The sequence below is a fragment of the Polypterus senegalus genome, unplaced genomic scaffold (genome assembly GCF_016835505.1).
Source record: "Polypterus senegalus isolate Bchr_013 unplaced genomic scaffold, ASM1683550v1 scaffold_21, whole genome shotgun sequence".
Taxonomy (NCBI): domain Eukaryota; kingdom Metazoa; phylum Chordata; class Cladistia; order Polypteriformes; family Polypteridae; genus Polypterus; species Polypterus senegalus.
In genome coordinates, this window is record NW_024383747.1 from 43,681 (window position 1) to 61,780 (window position 18,100).

The 18,100-nt window shown below is 38.2% G+C and overlaps 1 pseudogene; it reads left to right on the plus strand.

The window, feature by feature from the left end:
* Nucleotides 1-470: 470 nt before the first annotated feature.
* LOC120521603 lies at nucleotides 471-17,153 on the plus strand (annotated as a pseudogene).
* Nucleotides 17,154-18,100: the final 947 nt, after the last annotated feature.

Sequence of the window (18,100 nt, forward strand, 5' to 3'; positions counted from 1 at the left end):
CCAGCACTCTTCACATTATTCATGCACGATTGCTCTGCCATCCATGCCACAAATATGGTTATGAAGTCTGTGGATGATACGACCGTGGTGGGTCTCATATCCGACAATGATGAGATTCATTACGGAGAGGAGATACAACACCTAGCACTATGGTGCTCAGCCAACAACCTCATCTTGAACACCAGCAAGACCAAAGAGATCATTGTGGACTATAGGAGGTCCAGAAGAACAGAACATGCTCCTGTATTCATACATGAGGAGGTTGTGATGTGTGTGGACAATATCAAGTTCTTGGGTATCCACATCGGATCTGACCTGGTCTTTGAACACATCTCACCTGCTAAAGAAGGCCCAACAAAGACTGTTCTTCCTCAGGAAGATGAGACGTGTTGGATTCTCCTCTGGGCTACTCACAAACTTCTACAGATCCACTATAGAAAGCATTCTCTGTCACAGTATGACAGTGTGGTATGGCAGATGCACAGGACAGGAAGGTCTTGGCACGGGTGGTGAGAACAGCACAGGGGATCGTGGGAAGTCCCCTCCTAGACCTGGACTCTGTATATGCTGGAAGGGTGCAGAAGAGGGCCAAATTTATAGCTGTGGATCTCGCCCATCCTGAAAATGGACTGTTTGTACCAGTGCCTTCAGGAAAGTGGTACAGAAACATAAAACACGTACCATCCGACTGAGAAAGCGGCTTTTCCCCAGAGCTATGAAGTCCATCTGCCTCTGCTGATACACACACGCATACTGTACATCTACATCTACCCCTAACCTGCCCCCTGGACTTGATGATGTTTTATTGCTGCTATCTTTTATACTTGTTTATTTTATCATTTATAGTGTATTGTGTAGTTTAAATATTCTGCCTTGAAGCCGAGTTCTACCAACACAAAAATTTTGTTGTGTATTTATGACAATAAAGAAATCTGTCTCTTTTTTTTTTTTTGAGTTGAATAATTGGTTCTGACCTACATGGACTGTTTTGATTTCTAGTCTAGAAATGACTACATTTTGGTCATACTACTTCAGAGCTAACTAAAATATCCCTCAAGTACCTGGCTTCATTTACTCCAACAGCTCCAGAATATTTTAAGTCAAAACACAACCACAGACATGTAGTACAGTATTAGTAGTGGTAGGAATGTCTCGTATATGGAATACATTGAAATTACTTGCAGCATGTCATTGCACTTTTGTTCAATGAGAGAAACATTTTACATTTTATGAAGTATGATTTTATGAATTCATCCATGGCAGATGATACACATGACAATTTAGAACAATATATTGCATGTAAATTTCCAGATTGATAAGTGTACAAAGTCTATAGCCAAACCTATTTTATATATTAAAGTTTTAAGATCTTCTTGTGCCAGTTTCTCCATGTCCCAGAGCCTTGACCTCCATTATTTAAAAATACATTTTATAGCTCTGTAACTTAATCCAGTGACTGTGTGGCCTTTCTCTGACTTTAGTTTCCTGTGCTTTGCATAGTTTTAAATTTAGGGTTGTTTATGGTTCTAAATTGCCCCAGTATGACTGAGTGTTTGTCTGTATTCTCTGGACTGGTATTCAGTCCTATGTGCTATCATGGTAGTAATGGGTTAGAGGGTAGATTAATACATTTTTGTAACCCAAAAACAAAGGCCTGTTGATTTAACTCCACAGTTCACTTTTATTTATTGATTATGATTTTTATTTGTCTTTGTCTCGGTCTATCCAAAGTGTCTTTTAACCTCACAAATGTTTTTCTTTTTGTTTTACATGAGAAATGTTTCGCCTCAGAAAGGAAACACTGTAATTATCAATTAAATAACCAAGAATGAGGTTAATTTTGTATTTGTTTTGGCTTTAGTGTTAGTATCACTTTTAAGCAGTGGGGCTGAGCGCTGAATTAAGTGGACTTTTAAACACAATTACTTTACTTTATGGTTCAGATTATGCAATCTGTTTTGAGAATCAAAGACAAACATTTCAAAAATCTGTTGCTGTTTATATTGCCAAAATAGAGTTTGTTTGTTTTATTAAACAGGTTTTGATGTGGAAGCCGTCCATGTGTAAGTACTAGTGTTTTGACCTCAGTTTATTGCTTTTGACTACATTTTTGATGACACTACATGTCACAATCGTGGCAATTAGATTTACATATTGTACTATACTTAAGTTTTCTGTTCCAAATGCAATTAACTCATCATTCATATATGTGGCATAGTGATTAAGACTTTGGACTATAAATCATGAAGTTCCACATGGAGTCCTTTCAGCATTCTCTGTATTTGGCAGAGTAGGCCATTTATTGTGCCATTTAACAAGCTGCAGAATACTATTAAGATTTGTTACTGGATGAATTTATTTAACAAATGTCCCAAGTGTCAAAGACTGACTTGCAGTATTTATAGCGGATATGTCACCTTTTCCTGTTTTCAGGTGAAATATCTACAGTGTACTGATCACTGCTCATCGCCGACTGTGTCCTGCCCTGATGCATTGGAATGCACCAGGAAACTTGCAGAGCTAGAAGCCCAGGTATGCACTTATTTGTATAGCTGTTTACTGCCTTTTATGTAAATGTAAAAGATCAAATTAGGATGTCCAACTCCTGTTCTCAAGTTTGACTCCATCTTCATTCCATTAAATATTTATTTATATAACTTGGCCAAAATTTGTCATTTTAATATCTAATTTAATGTACAATGGCTTGATTTAAAAATACCACTCTTCCATTTCATGTACTTGGTGGTACTTAAGGAAAAATACTGAGGTGCATTAACATACACATTTGGTTGGGAGATCTGGCTTTGCTTTAATATACGAGGTGTGGCAGAAAAGTAATGACACTGATTTTTTATTTACCAAAGTTTTTATTTTTTCAAACATCAATGTTATCCCTTCAAAGTAGTTCCTTGGGCAGCTACACACCGATGGAGACGTTGTTCCCACTGTTGGTAGCGCTGGAAGTCTTCAACCGGTATGGTCTTCAGCATGTCCGTTACACTCTTTTGGATGTTTTCTAAAGTCCCAAAAAGACGTCCTTTGAGGACATTTTTCAGTTTAGGAAAAGTCACACGGACTGAGGACAGGTGAATAAGGGGCTGGGGAACCACAGGAATGCCTTTTGAGGTCAAAAATTCTGTTACGGAGAGGGCAGTTTTGGCACCATTTTGGCACAGACCTTTCGCATGTGCAAGTGTTCAGTCAAAATTTGAACGGTAAATCTGTTCAAATTTAATTGTTCACTCAACATTCTTAATGTTAAACGACGGTCTGATCTCATAAGAGTGTTCACACGTTCGATGTTTTCATTGGTTTTGAAGTTGAAGATGAGCGGTGTTCATCTTCAACGTGTTTTCTGCCTTCCAAAAATGATTTGTGCCAGCGAAAAACTTGAGCTCAGGATCAATGTTCCCCATAGGCCTGTTTTAACTTTTCAAACGTCACACTTGCTGTTTAATGGCACAACGTTGCTCCAAATTCCGCTGTTCCATTTTGCGTGGCGACAACCAAAACACAACTTCGCTAATAGCAGTCACAAAATCACGTAGTTAACGGAAGGAGTTGAAACTCGCAATGAGCTATGGGAGGGTACTGACACACGTGCTCTATCAAGGACAACAGCGCAGCGTTATAGATCGCTTGCAGTGTTGCCAGTCTCATTACTGGGGCTTTTTTTTTTATAAATTTTGGGCAAGTTAAGTGACTTGTATATAATCATGCACAATAAAAGGAAGGCTGGAAGTGAGCTGGTAGATATTGATAAAAATCAATTTCCTTCTCTTCTCTGTGACACTGTCTCTTATTAAGACTCTTGTGGCTGAGAAAACAAAGCCACTCCTGAATAGCGCAGTAAAGGTCAGAGAGGTCTCGGACAAAAAATGAATTTTTTTCTCAGCCACAATGTATCGTTGTGAAAGATTAGAAAAGTAGAGAAGGAGAGAGTATTTTTTCATACTGTAAGGTACTGCACATGTTAGATAGATAGATACTTTATTAATCCCAAGGGAAATTCACATAATCCAGCAGCAGTATACTGATGCAAAGAAACAATATTAAATTAAATAGTAATAAAAATTAAAAAAAAAAAAAATTAAGATTAAAGATTTCAAGATGTAAACGTATCTCTTTTGGACACTATCTAACCTAATTGTACATTTTACATCTTCTGTAATGAAGTGACACTAATGTGTACATTTTCACATTTTCTTGGTATAGGACCACTGGTGTGGCAGTAAGATTTGTGCCTAAATAGTTGAGGAAAATGATTTCAGCAACGCATGTAATTTTCACTAGTAGATTTACTGAAGTTGAAAGATGTAATTGTGTAATTTGCAATATACAAGTTCCATAATTTAAAACATTTTAATGTAGAGATGGTTTGTTGCTTTTCACTTTTTTCATAGTGTTCTTATTTCTGTTTTAAGATTCTCCAACTTAAGGGCCCAATTCAAAAATGAAAAAGACTGCAACCCTGTTTTCAAAAGGTACCTGAATAAGCTATTAAGGGACATTCAGAAGATTGGCTTGGTAAGTTCTTAAATAGATTTCAGTCTGAATATGTGTTTATTATACATTGTAATCAAACTAGCCAACCCTCTGCCTTAGCTGAAGGGTTGTGTATATGTATATGTATATGTATATGTGTATATATAGTCATTGTGGTTACATAATGGTTGTAGCCCTGAACTGCCCAAGATAAATGAAGTGACCATTTTCAATTAATTTGGGTGCATTGTGCTAGTATTTCATACTATATCCAAGGCAATTTCTTAATTTTGGGGTCAGTTTTAGAATTTGAAAGTGTGGTGGACCAGCCTGGATGCCTCTATAGGAGAATGACTGCTTGGGGACAGAGCCTGCACAGGACACTACCTCCTCTGGGCGCTAGATGGCAGCCCCCTGTGTTGCAGCAGTGCCTCAGATTCCCACAGGGTATCATGGGAGTGCCTTCAGAGGGTGCTGCAGGGTTTTGGGCCCTACTTTGTTCGGCTTACACCTCACCTGGAAGTATTTCCGAATCATGCTAATGAGCCACTGGATGAGCTGCCACGTGCAGTATAACAGAAGCCTGTTGCCTTCATTCCAGGAGCTAGAGTTGGGAGGGAAAAGACAAAGCTTGCCGGATGAGGACTGGAGACAGAAGAAAAGGAAAGTTCTGTATTGTGCTTATTTGTGCTTGTGAATATACAGTGGTGTGAAAAACTATTTGCCCCTTCCTGATTTCTTATTCTTTTGCATGTTTGTCACACAATGTTTCTGATCTTCAAACACATTTAACCATTAGTCAAATATAAGCAAGTAAACACAAAATGCAGTTTTTAAATGATGGTTTTATTATTTAGGGAGAAAAAATCCAAACCTACATGGCCCTGTGTGAAAAAGTAATTGCCCCTGAACCTAATAACTGGTTGGGCCACCCTTAGCAGCAATAACTGCAATCAAGCGTTTGTGATAACTTGCAATGAGTCTTTTACAGCTCTGGAGGAATTTTGGCCCACTCATCTTTGCAGAATTGTTGTAATTCAGCTTTATTTGAGGGTTTTCTAGCATGAACCGCCTTTTAAGGTCATGCCATAGCATCTCAATTGGATTCAGGTCAGGACTTTGACTAGGCCACCCCAAAGTCTTCATTTTGGTTTTCTTCTGCCATTCAGAGGTGGATTTGCTGGTGTGTTTTGGGTCATTGTCCTGTTGCAGCACCCAAGATCGCTTCAGCTTGAGTTGACGAACAGATGGCGGACATTCTCCTTCAGGATTTTTGGTAGACAGTAGAATTCATGGTTCCATCTATCACAGCAAGCCTTCCAGGTCCTGAAGCAGCAAAACAACCCCAGACCATCACACTACCACCACCATATTTTACTGTTGGTATGATGTTCTTTTTCTGAAATGCTGTGTTCCTTTTACGCCAGATGTAACGGACATTTGCCTTCCAAAAGTTCAACTTTTGTCTCATCAGTCCACAAGGTATTTTCCCAAAAGTCTTGGCAATCATTGAGATGTTTCTTAGCAAAATTGAGACAAGCCCTAATGTTCTTTTGCTTAACAGTGGTTTGCGTCTTGAAATCTGCCATGCAGGCCGTTTTGCCCAGTCTCTTTCTTATGGTGGAGTCGTGAACACTGACCTTAATTGAGGCAAGTGAGGCCTGCAGTTCTTTAGATGTTGTCCTGGGGTCTTTGTGACCTCTCGGATGAGTCGCCTCTGCGCTCTTGGGGTAATTTTGGTCGGCTGGCCACTCCTGGGAAAGGTTCACCACTGTTCCATATTTTTGCCATTTGTGGATAATGGCTCTCACTGTGGTTCGCTGGAGTCTCAAAGCTTTGGAAATGGCTTTATAACCTTTACCAGACTGATAGATCTCAATTACTTCTGTTCTCATTTGTTCCTGAATGTCTTTGGATCTTGGCATGATGTCTAGCTTTTGAGGTGCTTTTGGTCTACTTCTGTGTCAGGCAGCTCCTATTTAAGTGATTTCTTGATTGAAACAGGTGTGGCAGTAATCAGGCCTGGGGTGGCTACGGAAATTGAACTCAGGTGTGATACACCACAGTTAGGTTATTTTTTAACAAGGGGCAATTACTTTTTCACACAGGGCCTTGTAGGTTTGGATTTTTTTCTCCCTAAATAATAAAACCATAATTTAAAAACTACATTTTCTGTTTACTTGCGTTATATTTGACTAATGGTTAAATGTGTTTGATGATCAGAAACATTTTGTGTGACAAACATGCAAAAGAATAAGAAATCAGGAAGGTGGCAAATAGTTTTTCACACCACTGTATGCTGTGCAGGTGAGAAACGAAAAGGAGGCACTTCCCCAACCAAATAAAAAATGTATTGCTGAGCTTATGTCCTGTGTCTGTCTGTGTTGGGTTTTGGGAGCGAGTGCCCCTGAAGGCCACAATAGATAAAAATTTTATAAATCCAAAGGTAATTGCATGATTACTGCAGCAGACAAAAGGGTTCAAATATACATATAACAAGAATGATCTTCATTGTAGGTATGTTAACAAGGTACAAATACACATCATAAACTCTGCAGTTCGCATACCAGGAGAAGGTGGGAGCGGAGGATGCCATCATCTATATGCCACACCAGTCTCTCTCCCACTTGGACAGAGGCAGTGGTGCTGTAAGAATTATGTTTCTGGACTTCTCTAGCGCCTTCAACACCATCCAACCTCTGCTCCTTTGGAACAAGCTGACAGAGATGGGAGTAGATTCATACCTGGTAGCATGGATCGTGGAATATCTTAAAGACAGACCTCAGGATGTGTGTCTCGGGAACTGCAGGTCTGACATTGTGGTCAGCAACACAGGAGCGCCGCAGGGGACTGTACTTTCTCCGGTCCTGTTCAGCCTATATACATCGGACTTCCAATATAACTCGGAGTCCTGCCACGTGCAAAAGTTCGCAGACATCACTGCTATCGTGGGCTGCATCAGGAGTCGGCAGGAGGAGGAGTATAGGAACCTAATCAAGGACTTTGTTAAATGGTGCGACTCAAACCACCTACAACTGAACACTAGCAAAACCAAGGAGCTGGTGGTGGATTTTAGGAGGACCAAGCCCATCATGGACCCCGTGATCATCAGAGGTGACTGTGTGCAGAGGGTACAGACCTATAAATACCTGGAAGTGCAGCTGGATGATAAATTGGACTGCACTGCCAACACTGATGCTCTGTGTAAAGAAAGGACACAGCTGACTATACTTCCTTAGAAGACTGGCGTCCTTCAACATCTGCAATAAGATGCTGCAGATGTTCTATCAGACAGGTGTGGTGTGCGCCTTCTAATGCGTTGGTGTGTTGGGAGGCAGCATAAAGAAGAGGGACTCCTCACTCCTGGACAAACTGTGACGAAGGCAGGCTCTGTATTAGGCACGGTGCTGCACAGTTTGACATCCGTGGCAGAGTGATGGGCGCTGAGCAGGCTCCTGTCAATAATTGAAAATCCACTGCATCCACTGAACAGGATCATCGCCAGACAGAGGAGCAGCATCAGCGACAGACTGCTGTAACTGTCCTGCTCCACTGACAGACTGAGGAGATCGTTCCTCCCCACACTATGCGACTCTTCAGTTCCACCCGGGGTAAATGTTAACATTATATAAAATTGGCTGTCTGTTATACCTTCATTGTTATCACTCTTTTAATATTGTTCTTTATCAGTATTCTGCTGCTGAAGTATGTGAATTTCCCCTTGGGATTAATAAAGTACAGTATCCATCTATCAGTAGATTAACAAAGTGTAAAGTGATTTGAATTGCACATACTTTATAAGTTGTGCTCAGGTTTCTGTTAACAAGGGCAGCATGAGCGGAGTACGAAACCAGCGTCGTAAAACACTCTGTGTGTGTGTGTGTGTGTGTGTGTGTGTGTGTGTGTGTGTGTGTGTGTGTGTGTGTATATGTATCCAAGTTTATAAGTTTACAAGAAAAACTAATCGTATCCCTCAGTAAAGTGCACTAGAATAAAAAGACATCCGACAAGAAGTAGAGAACAGCGCAAACTCGTTCGCCCAACAGGTGGTGAAAGCTTAAAGCCGACAGTCTTTCAGCAATTCAGCTGAACACACAAAGGACTGAAGCGACTGCAGAAAGGGTTAAAGATGAACTTGGCACTGAATGCAAGTTGCACCTATTCCTTGCTTGTTGAGGGCTCATTTTACATGTTGTGTATCCTGCAGCACCCACAGTTCAGGTTTTCTGGCCTACAATTTAAAGAGCTTCATCTATGGGAAGTATTTTCTGCAAGAAAGGAAATGAAAATCATAAAATGAAAATGTAATCTCTCTTTGCAAATTCAAAGTCTGTGCACAAAAATTTAAATGAAATACCCCCATTTACAATTTCATTTTAGTCTGAACAGCAATGAAGCTGCAAAAATTAACAGTAAAACGCATTTCCACTTTGCATTTTCGTTTTCAAGTTCTCAACATGCACACAGCAAGGGTCAATGGACAGGGCTTTGTATCTTGATTTCCCACAGTTCTTTGTCGTCCGTAGCTGTAGAACCACTTTAATCGATAGAATACTTTTCACTTCAGCTGTGTTTTTGTTCATTTGATTTTGGTCTTTTCACTGCCGTATTGCAAGTTTCACAGCAAAACTGTCTCACAAAATCCAAAGACCATGCATAATTGTAGTTCAAGTAATGAATGTGCAATTAAAATATTTAACATGACAAAATAGTCTTTATTATGTCATAATTTACATTTATTTACACTGACATAGAAATGGGATGCTTTGTATTTTGTAGTATTATAGTGCAGCATCAAAGTAGCTGATGCTAATCAGTTTCTGCATCGTGAAAGTCCCAATGACCTAGGCTAGCTAGTCACCCACCCTCCACTGGGCACAGTTGATACAATTAGCACAGTTGGTACTAAAGGTATACAAGTCCTCCTTGTTTCCTTCAATACCCCAAGTGACTGCAGAATAGGCTTTGAAGAAATGTGGGGAGACGAAAACAAAAAGAAAGCAATGGGTTAATGCTGGCTATTAACACTTTTATAATCAGAATACTATATTATGATACAATTACTGGAAAGCCAGATTTATAAAAAGGGTTGTTAGATGGTTTTGAAATTTTCCAGCTCTAGATGTTATTTTCTACATGACTCCACCTGCAACTCTGATTTTATCATTGATTATGAAGATGGATGCAATTCTGGCATTTGTAGTAGCCTAATGACTAAGGCACTGAACTTTAAAACTACAAGGTTGTCAGTTTTGGTCTATTTGAATTTGAGATTTAAGTGTAAGTAAGTGAAGTGTACCTGTTATATTTGTTAAATGTTACTGAATGGTATTCACAGATAAGTGGAATTTTTCCATTGTACTGCTGTACGATAAATGTGATGATGCAGATTTGAGAATTGAAGCATAGAATTGTATCTTGCATATTATAATAATCACTGCAGTTTAACACCTAACAATTAACTCCGAGCAACCATGTGTGCATCTTCCCTCTGTCTTTCTCCCTCCCCATTGTACGCTTAAAAAAAAAAAAGTTTTTAAATGTCACAGTAAAGTTAATATAGTATTTCATATGTTTCAAAATTAAATAGTTTTTTTGTTTTATTCTCAGCCTGATCATGTTGACAAGGAAGTTGTCTATGATGCTGAAGTTCACCTAACGAGACAGTCAGTTTCTGAAATCACAAAATTTCTGGACAGTGAGAGCTGGAAGCCAGCAGTAATGGATGAAGCCCTTAGTCATATTCTGGTCAACTTTAAGCCCCATGATTATGAAGCTTGAAATGGCGCTTTGAAGACACATTTGGTATAGAGTTAGAAGCATTGTTAAAAGTAGGTGACTTAACCGAACAAAATAAATGTGCTTGATGAAAATTTGGGCCTATTTTTAAGCTAACATTTTTAAAATTTTATATATAGTTAAGGACAGTGGATAGGTAGCTGTAACTGCTTTAATAAAAATGTACCATCAATGTGATTTTAGGTGCTGATGTGTTCACTGTTGATTGTTCTGATAATTTGCACTGAAGTTTGGTCAAAGGTTTCCTGGATGGTACAGTTCAAGCGGCTGTTTGCTGTTTGCTTTTTCGTCAGTATTGCCTGGAATTGGCTGTATCTGTATAAGGTACCATGTTTCCCTTTTAATAAATAATCAAACTTTAATGATTCAAAGTTAACTGAGTTTCTGATTTTTTTTTTATTTTTGTACTATATATTATGCTTTAATTATCAACATTCACTAGTAAAACGTTAACACAGGTTGTAATTTGTAGATTGCTTTTGCTGAACATCAAAAAATATGGTTAAAATGGAACACATCCAGGAGAAGTGCACAGGAATAAAAGAATTTGATTGGAAAGACAATCTGAAAGGTATGTAGTATGTACCCCAGGTGATGTGAAAGGTATAAATGTAAAGCTGTTTAATATTGAATGGACTATTTACCATCAAGAACAACTTCTCTGTTTATATAAAAGCCAATGTCTGTCTGTCCTTGAACATTCTGGTTGATTTTGCAATTTCTCTCATAGTGCAAAGTATCATAGTTCGCTTGCAGGAGGGATTTATTCGCTAATCTGAGACAGAGGCTGCAGGCCAATGGGAGGGTGAAGCGTGATGTCAGGAGTGGGGAGCTGGGCAGGACCCTCCTCACTCACACTCCACCCTCCATTTGAGTCGGTCTACCTCTTGTGATGTGTTGGAGCGCACTTTGCCTCTGCTTAGGTAGCGATACCTGTTTATTGGTTTTTAAAGTTTGTCCTGTTTCACTACTATGCAGGCGGAGCCGTGGGGACAGTTAGACAGTTATAAAGCAAAAATTTTTGACACTGAAGAAGTTGATGTTAATCTCCTTTAATCCCTTTACCACATGTCATTGGGTGCAATGCAGTCTCTCTTCTTACTGCTTTAAAAACAATATTTTTAAATTTTAAATTGTTATATGAACAGCCACAACCTTTCATTTTTTACTACTTCATATTTTTCTTTCTTTTGTTAGATTTATTTATTAGTCTGTATTAGATTGTTTCTGTATACAATAGTACTGTCCTATAGACTTTACTGGTACTGGTAGCTGGTGTCATGACATGACCAGATGACCGGCTGTGTGAGATGTCCATATTGACTCCTCCGCTGTACAGCATTTACAGGTGTAAACTTCCCAGTCCATTTGGTGTAATAGTAATAAAATCATTCCAGCAAAAGGCTGAACTCTAAAATAAGTTGAATATGCATTTCCATGTTCTGTAAACAAAACCAGGATATATGCTAAGTCTCTTAATGTCCAGTAAGAGAACATGGGAAAAGAAGGCAAAAAGAAATCAAGTACTGTACAGGGTGAGGCAGAAAGGACGGACGTCTTTGAAATGGCTAGAACTCGCCACTAGGTGGAGTGACAGATGTGTGTTAGGTTCGAAGTCTTAGCATTTTTATTTTCATTTTAGTTGAAGCCATGGAGCCGTGGACGATAGAATGCGCTTTTGCGTACAACTGTTTTGTCAAGAACAACTAATCTATTACCGCAGTTCAGCGTGAGTATCGCTGCCGCTTCAATATCTACAAAAATAAACCTGTTCCCCGTAACACTATCCTACGTTGGGTTAAAGCACTTCGCATATGAGTTACACTAATGAAGAAAAGACGCCGGGGCTACACGAACGCACGCACTCTGAAAATGTGGAAAGCGCACGACTAGCCCTGCTGCGCAGTCCAAGTCGATCTGCTCAGAAGCATTCTTTGAACTTGGCCTCAGTAATCGTAAGGCGTATTTTGCATTTAGACCTGCATTTCCATCCCTACAAATTGTCAAATGCTATTTCAATATGAACTCAAATCTTTCAATAAATTTCTTTGTAAGAAAAATTAACAATTTTGTGATTTTGTAAAAAAGTCCGTCCTTTCTGCCTCACCCTGTATAACCTGGAATTAAATGCAGTAAAATACAAGAAGTGTGTTGCAGGCGTCACTGCTAGAAGTCGCTGTTTAGTAGAACAGGATCGATCTGAATTTGTTGTGTTTGCAACTAGTGCAGAAAGGAAAAACATTTCCTGTTATCCTGATCATGCAGGCAGCCTGTGGTAGAATAAATAATGCTTAAATGAAGATGAGATCATTTTAGTGTACCATAATACCCAAATTTAACTGAATGTTCACCATTACGTGTCAAAATAAACGCCTTGAAACCATGTTTGTTTCTCTGTATGTGTATTTAAATATATCTGTGTATAAAGTGTTAATTTTATATTTTAGAGTGGTTTAGAAGCACCATGACTTTAAGGGATGATCCTTGCAAAGAATACTATGAGCATCTGGTGGTGGATCCGATCTTGATTGTTCCTCCAACTAAGGTAAGATGTGATGGATTGTGAAACACTGAAACTGTACTTACTGTTAACTTATTGTATTTTGATGGTGTATCTTTAAACTTCAGTGATGCAGAAAACTAACAAAGTACCCCATTTACTTTTAGATATTTGCAGGTTGCATAAATGTGATGCAGTATGATTAAACCTATGACATGCACATAGGGAGTCAGAAATGTACAATAAAATTGTTTTGCTTATTCAGAAAATGTACAGATATCCGCTATTAGTATTGTTATGAATTTTAGAAAAGGTAATTCAGTGTCAAATCATCACACTTTTGGACCATATCGTCACAGATTTTAACGAAACTTGGCATGCTGATGTAGTCATATGAGTATCCCATGGAACTGCAATTGTACATATCTTGGTTAAATATTAAGGGAGAGTTAAAAGTTTGAACATGTTGGGGCAGGGATTATGACTTTGACTGGCTATATCTCCCAAATAAGTTGCACAGAAATGGTTTCCATGTTGTTTTAAAGCTGTTTTCCAACTCTGTGTTTTGCTTAAATACTATGCTATCCCCAAAGTGAAAAATTACCATGTGTGATTTTACTAAAGTTACCTTATAATGTCATGAATATCTCCAGAAAATGTGGTCTTTGGTTTTGAGCCTTTGCTGAAATATCTTTACTTATAGCTGGCATCACATGGTTTCATATTACTAATGGGACTTTTTTATAGCAGCCATATTGATATGAAATAGTAAATAATGACATTAATTAAGATTCCAAATATGCTACACTGAAATTGAACAGAAAATTCATTCATGTCATTACTGACATTACTTGATAACATGACATGGATTTACCCAGAACATTAATTTGTGTGTGGACTGCACTAAGGAAGTAGTTACATCAGTAACCAGAAGGCTCAACTTTAGTATAATACAGGGTTAGTGGTATGACAGACTAGTTTGTAATAATTTTTCAAGCATTAATTACAGCTTATTGTCTTGAATGCTCTTTAGAGATTTAATTATTACTAAAAGCAAGAATGAATAAAATTCTATTCACTCTTACTGAAATTTCAGATTTGATATTCAGTTAAATAGGAGAGGAATGATGGTGTTACATGTTGCTGAGCATATGAAAGTAAATATTTCATTATACTCTGTATATATGGCAATACTTACCATTTATTGTTGGTTATAAGATTTTAATAAAAGTAAGTCGGACATTTGTCTTGATTTTATCCTTTATATAAATTTGGCTCTGAGGTGAAGGGTCTGTGCTGGTATCTGTAAGGTTGCCAGTTCAAGTCCTGTTATTACAAGAAGGATCCTACTTTCATTGGGCCCTTGAGTAAGGCCCTTAACCAGAAAATTGCTCCAGAGTGCTGTACAATGGCTAACCCTGCACTCTGACCCGAAAGGTCATGCTAAAAGGCAATTTCCCATTGGAGGTTAATATAGCATATCAAATCAAAATACTGAAATTTTCAGCTTTTTGGTAAGCGCCTTTAGATGTCCACCCTCAACAGGTACAGGACTATGTTTAAAAGTTACTGTACATATGTGGTTAAACTTTATTCATGTGGGTGGCCACATCATAGGACAACCTCTTGAAAAGTAAAACAATTCTAATAAACAATATTGAAATGTAATTCATGTCATGGCAGCTTTAACAAAACAAAATCTAACAGGAAGCCTAAGAAAATGAAGCTGAAACTTAGGGCTCGTTTTATAATGTTCTTCACTCAGTACAGTCTTGAAATGCTTACACATTTATCACCATAATTCACATAACTGTAAAACCTGTAACACTGTATATACAGAATTTGTAATTGTTGCATTTATATTCAAAAACCTACATATTACATTAAATTCATACTGAAACTGAAGAAATTAAAATATAGTAGTTGTTATGACTGAAATATGGACAGTTGACAACAGTGCAGAAGAAAAGATTTGGGGCAGTAAATCCTATTGCCCAGGAAGTACAGTAGTATCTCCACTGCCTTTATTTTCTGAAAACTTCAGTGGGGAGAGTAGGGAAAAAACTGCTTCAAAGTAGGGCTGTGCGATATGACCAAAATCTTATATCCCGATATTTCATTTCATATCCCGATATCACGATATAGTACATTTTCTTTGTATTCAGTGAATAGTTTATATAATCACCACTCTTTTTTTTTTCATTTAAATTAAAAAATCAAAAATGAGAAGTGCTCAACTTGTAATTATTTCTGTTCTTTTATTTAGAACATTTGAGCAAATGTTTGACTTAGAATGTAAACATAAAATGTTAATGTATCAAATATAAAACACTTTTCAAAAACAAATTACTAAAGGCCCAATATAAAATACTGCTATATAAAATGCCTGACATAAACAAAATGTGAACTGTAGCAGCAATAACTCTCACAACATATATTAAATATAAAAGGATCAAAGCACTAACAACTAAACTATATAAGGCCAATAAACCCTTTAAACAAAATAAATACAAGTCTAACATTAACTGTCAAAACTAAATGTAAACATTGTACTTCAAACTGTAGCAGCAATAAGGCTTACGACAAAAATATATTAAATATATAATATTAAATATAATATTTTTAGGCTACATTCTAGTAAAATGTTAATTTGCACATAGTGTGGCAAATCTCCGTTAATGAGTTACAGCTGATCGCCCGCGCGTGGGACTGGACGGCGCTAACGTGTTGATGCCGTCCAGCCCCAAGCACGGGCATCCGCGGTAACTCGTTAACAGAGATTTGCCATGTTAATGCAGTTGTGGCGTAAACGTAATTTTAACAAGATTAACGCTGACAGCAAACGCTGCAGGGAAAATTATGCCTTAAGCAAATTGTTTTGATAGCAATTAATCTTCCAAGCTTTTAACATGCTCGCTTAAATAGTACCTTTACAACTGTAATATCCCACGTGGCCTGCCTCTCAGTTGTAAACTCTCTGCATGCTCGCCACGTGCTTTTTGCGGAGGTGGTAGAAGAGGTTTGTCGTGTTGGAGTCTGTGGTAGCGATCGGTTTGCAGCATAATTTGCACAGTACCGCTTTCTGGTCCGTGTCAGACTCTTCAAATCCAAACCATCTCCATACTACAGAGGTAGCCCCTCGTTTAGGAACAAGGTCCTTCTGTGTGGAGCTACCTGGTGTTGCCTCGCCTTCATCAGCCATGCTAGTGTGTCTGCATCCACGTGGTGGCCATCAAAACAATGAAAAAAATATTGCCGTAAACAGTTTATTTTTGCGACACCACGAAACAAACGATAGCGTAATGTGCAGCGATAGATGTTTTCATATTGTCATCCGATATATATCGCTATATCGAACAGCCCTACTTCAAAGCCATGCTTGTTAATTTCATACCAAGATATAAAGTGAGATACATATGATGAAGTGTTCTTGTTTTGAATTGCAAGATTCCAGATAATTTTTTCTTCAGAAGTAGAAATGTAACATTTGTACTTGAATGAATTGTTAGACTTGGAGGTCTGTTTTAATGTTTTGTGTTTTCCTTCCTAATTGCAGGCAATTGCTATGACCTTCACTACTTTGTAACAGAGCCTCTGAAACATGTAGGACAAGGTATCGGTGAATTCCTCGAAGCCTTAAAGATCTCCTATAACATTGCAGATTCCAGTGGTTATCATCATAGCTGTTACAGTTGTTGTAAGCATTAATACATCTTTTTAAATTTTATTTGTTTAATGAAAATTATTATATCTTGAAGTTTTCCATTGGTCCTGTAAGAAGTAATACTGATTTCAAAAAAGAGGGGGAAAGGGTTAGTTTTAGGAATTTATGGTAATTTTCTAGACTCCCAATTTACTTATTTTAATATTCCATTCAATATTCTATGCCCGCTTAATCCTGAGCAGGATTGCAGAGATTTACTTAATTTGAGCAAAGCAAACCAAATACTGTGTTCTGTGATGGACTAAAAATAGTGTAGCCAAATATTAACTTACAGTTGTTTGCCTTTTGCAACAGATTTTATGTTATGGCTGTGTCCAGTCTACCATTCAGCATTTTGTCTTCAGACGGCCACTGACCCATCAAGATCCATCACCACCACCACCACCTGCATTGCCCACAGGTGGTGCCACACATGGAGAAATTGGATTCCAAGAGTTGAACAGAACTGAGCCTCGAGAAAGGAGCGCAATTCAGAACAATCGAAGTAATGAACATTTGCGATACAGAAATGTACAAAATCGGGCAAGTTCTGGGAATTTTGTGGAAGCTGTGGGCCCTACTGATAGACCAATTACTCAATCCCTTATGATGAGTGGATTCTACAACAGTATCAAACTCTTCAGAAAAGGAACTGCACAAGAATGAGGACACTGCTGCTTCCACAAAAATAAAAGAGCAGAAAATAACGAATGATCAGGAGGAGTCCAACCCAATAGTAAATACCTCTACAACAGACAGTCACCTTCTCATGATAAGGAAGAAAACCACACAGAAACTTTACAGAAGAGCCCTATTGAAAACGTAAGTTATGATTTAACTGGATTGGGATATAGTTTGTGGAAGCCCTATGCATTTGATGGTTAAATTGTCCACTTTAGTTTAATAAAAATGTTGGTGCTTTCTATTAATTAAAGCAGTTAGTTATTGAGGAATATATTCACTGAAATTACTCTGACAAGCTTGAAAAATGCTCATTATTCATTCATTAGAAGCATGTTGTGCAGTAGCAGCTGAAATATTTAAATGACTGTAGTGGAGGCAAGCATAAAAGCAGAGACTAGAAATGGAACATTCATGCAATTAGGCTGCAGAACATTTTATTACAGAAATGCAGAAACTGCTGAATTAACACACGCCAATTTCTGAAATGATGTGCTGGTTACAATGCACTTCATTGTGCCTCCTTTTAAACCTGAACATTTAAGCATCTTGCTTATGTTTTTTAGTAAAATGTAAATGAACTTAGGCCTATCAAAAAATGAGGCTCAAAACAACTGGGGCAACCCTGAGACAAAACGAAAAAAACATGACCCTCAAGGTGGAGTTAAATATTATTGTGTAGCATCCATCCATCCATCCATCCATGTTCCAACCCGCTGAATCCAACACAGGGTCATGGGGTCTGCTGGAACCAATCCCAGCCAACACAGGGCACAAGGCAGGAACCAATCCCAGGAAGGGTGCCAACCCACGTGAGGACACACACACACAAACACACCCGGGCCAATTTAGAATTGCCAATCCACCTAACCTGCATGTCTTTGGACTTTGGGAGGAAACCGAGCGCCTGGAGGAAACCCACGCGAGACACG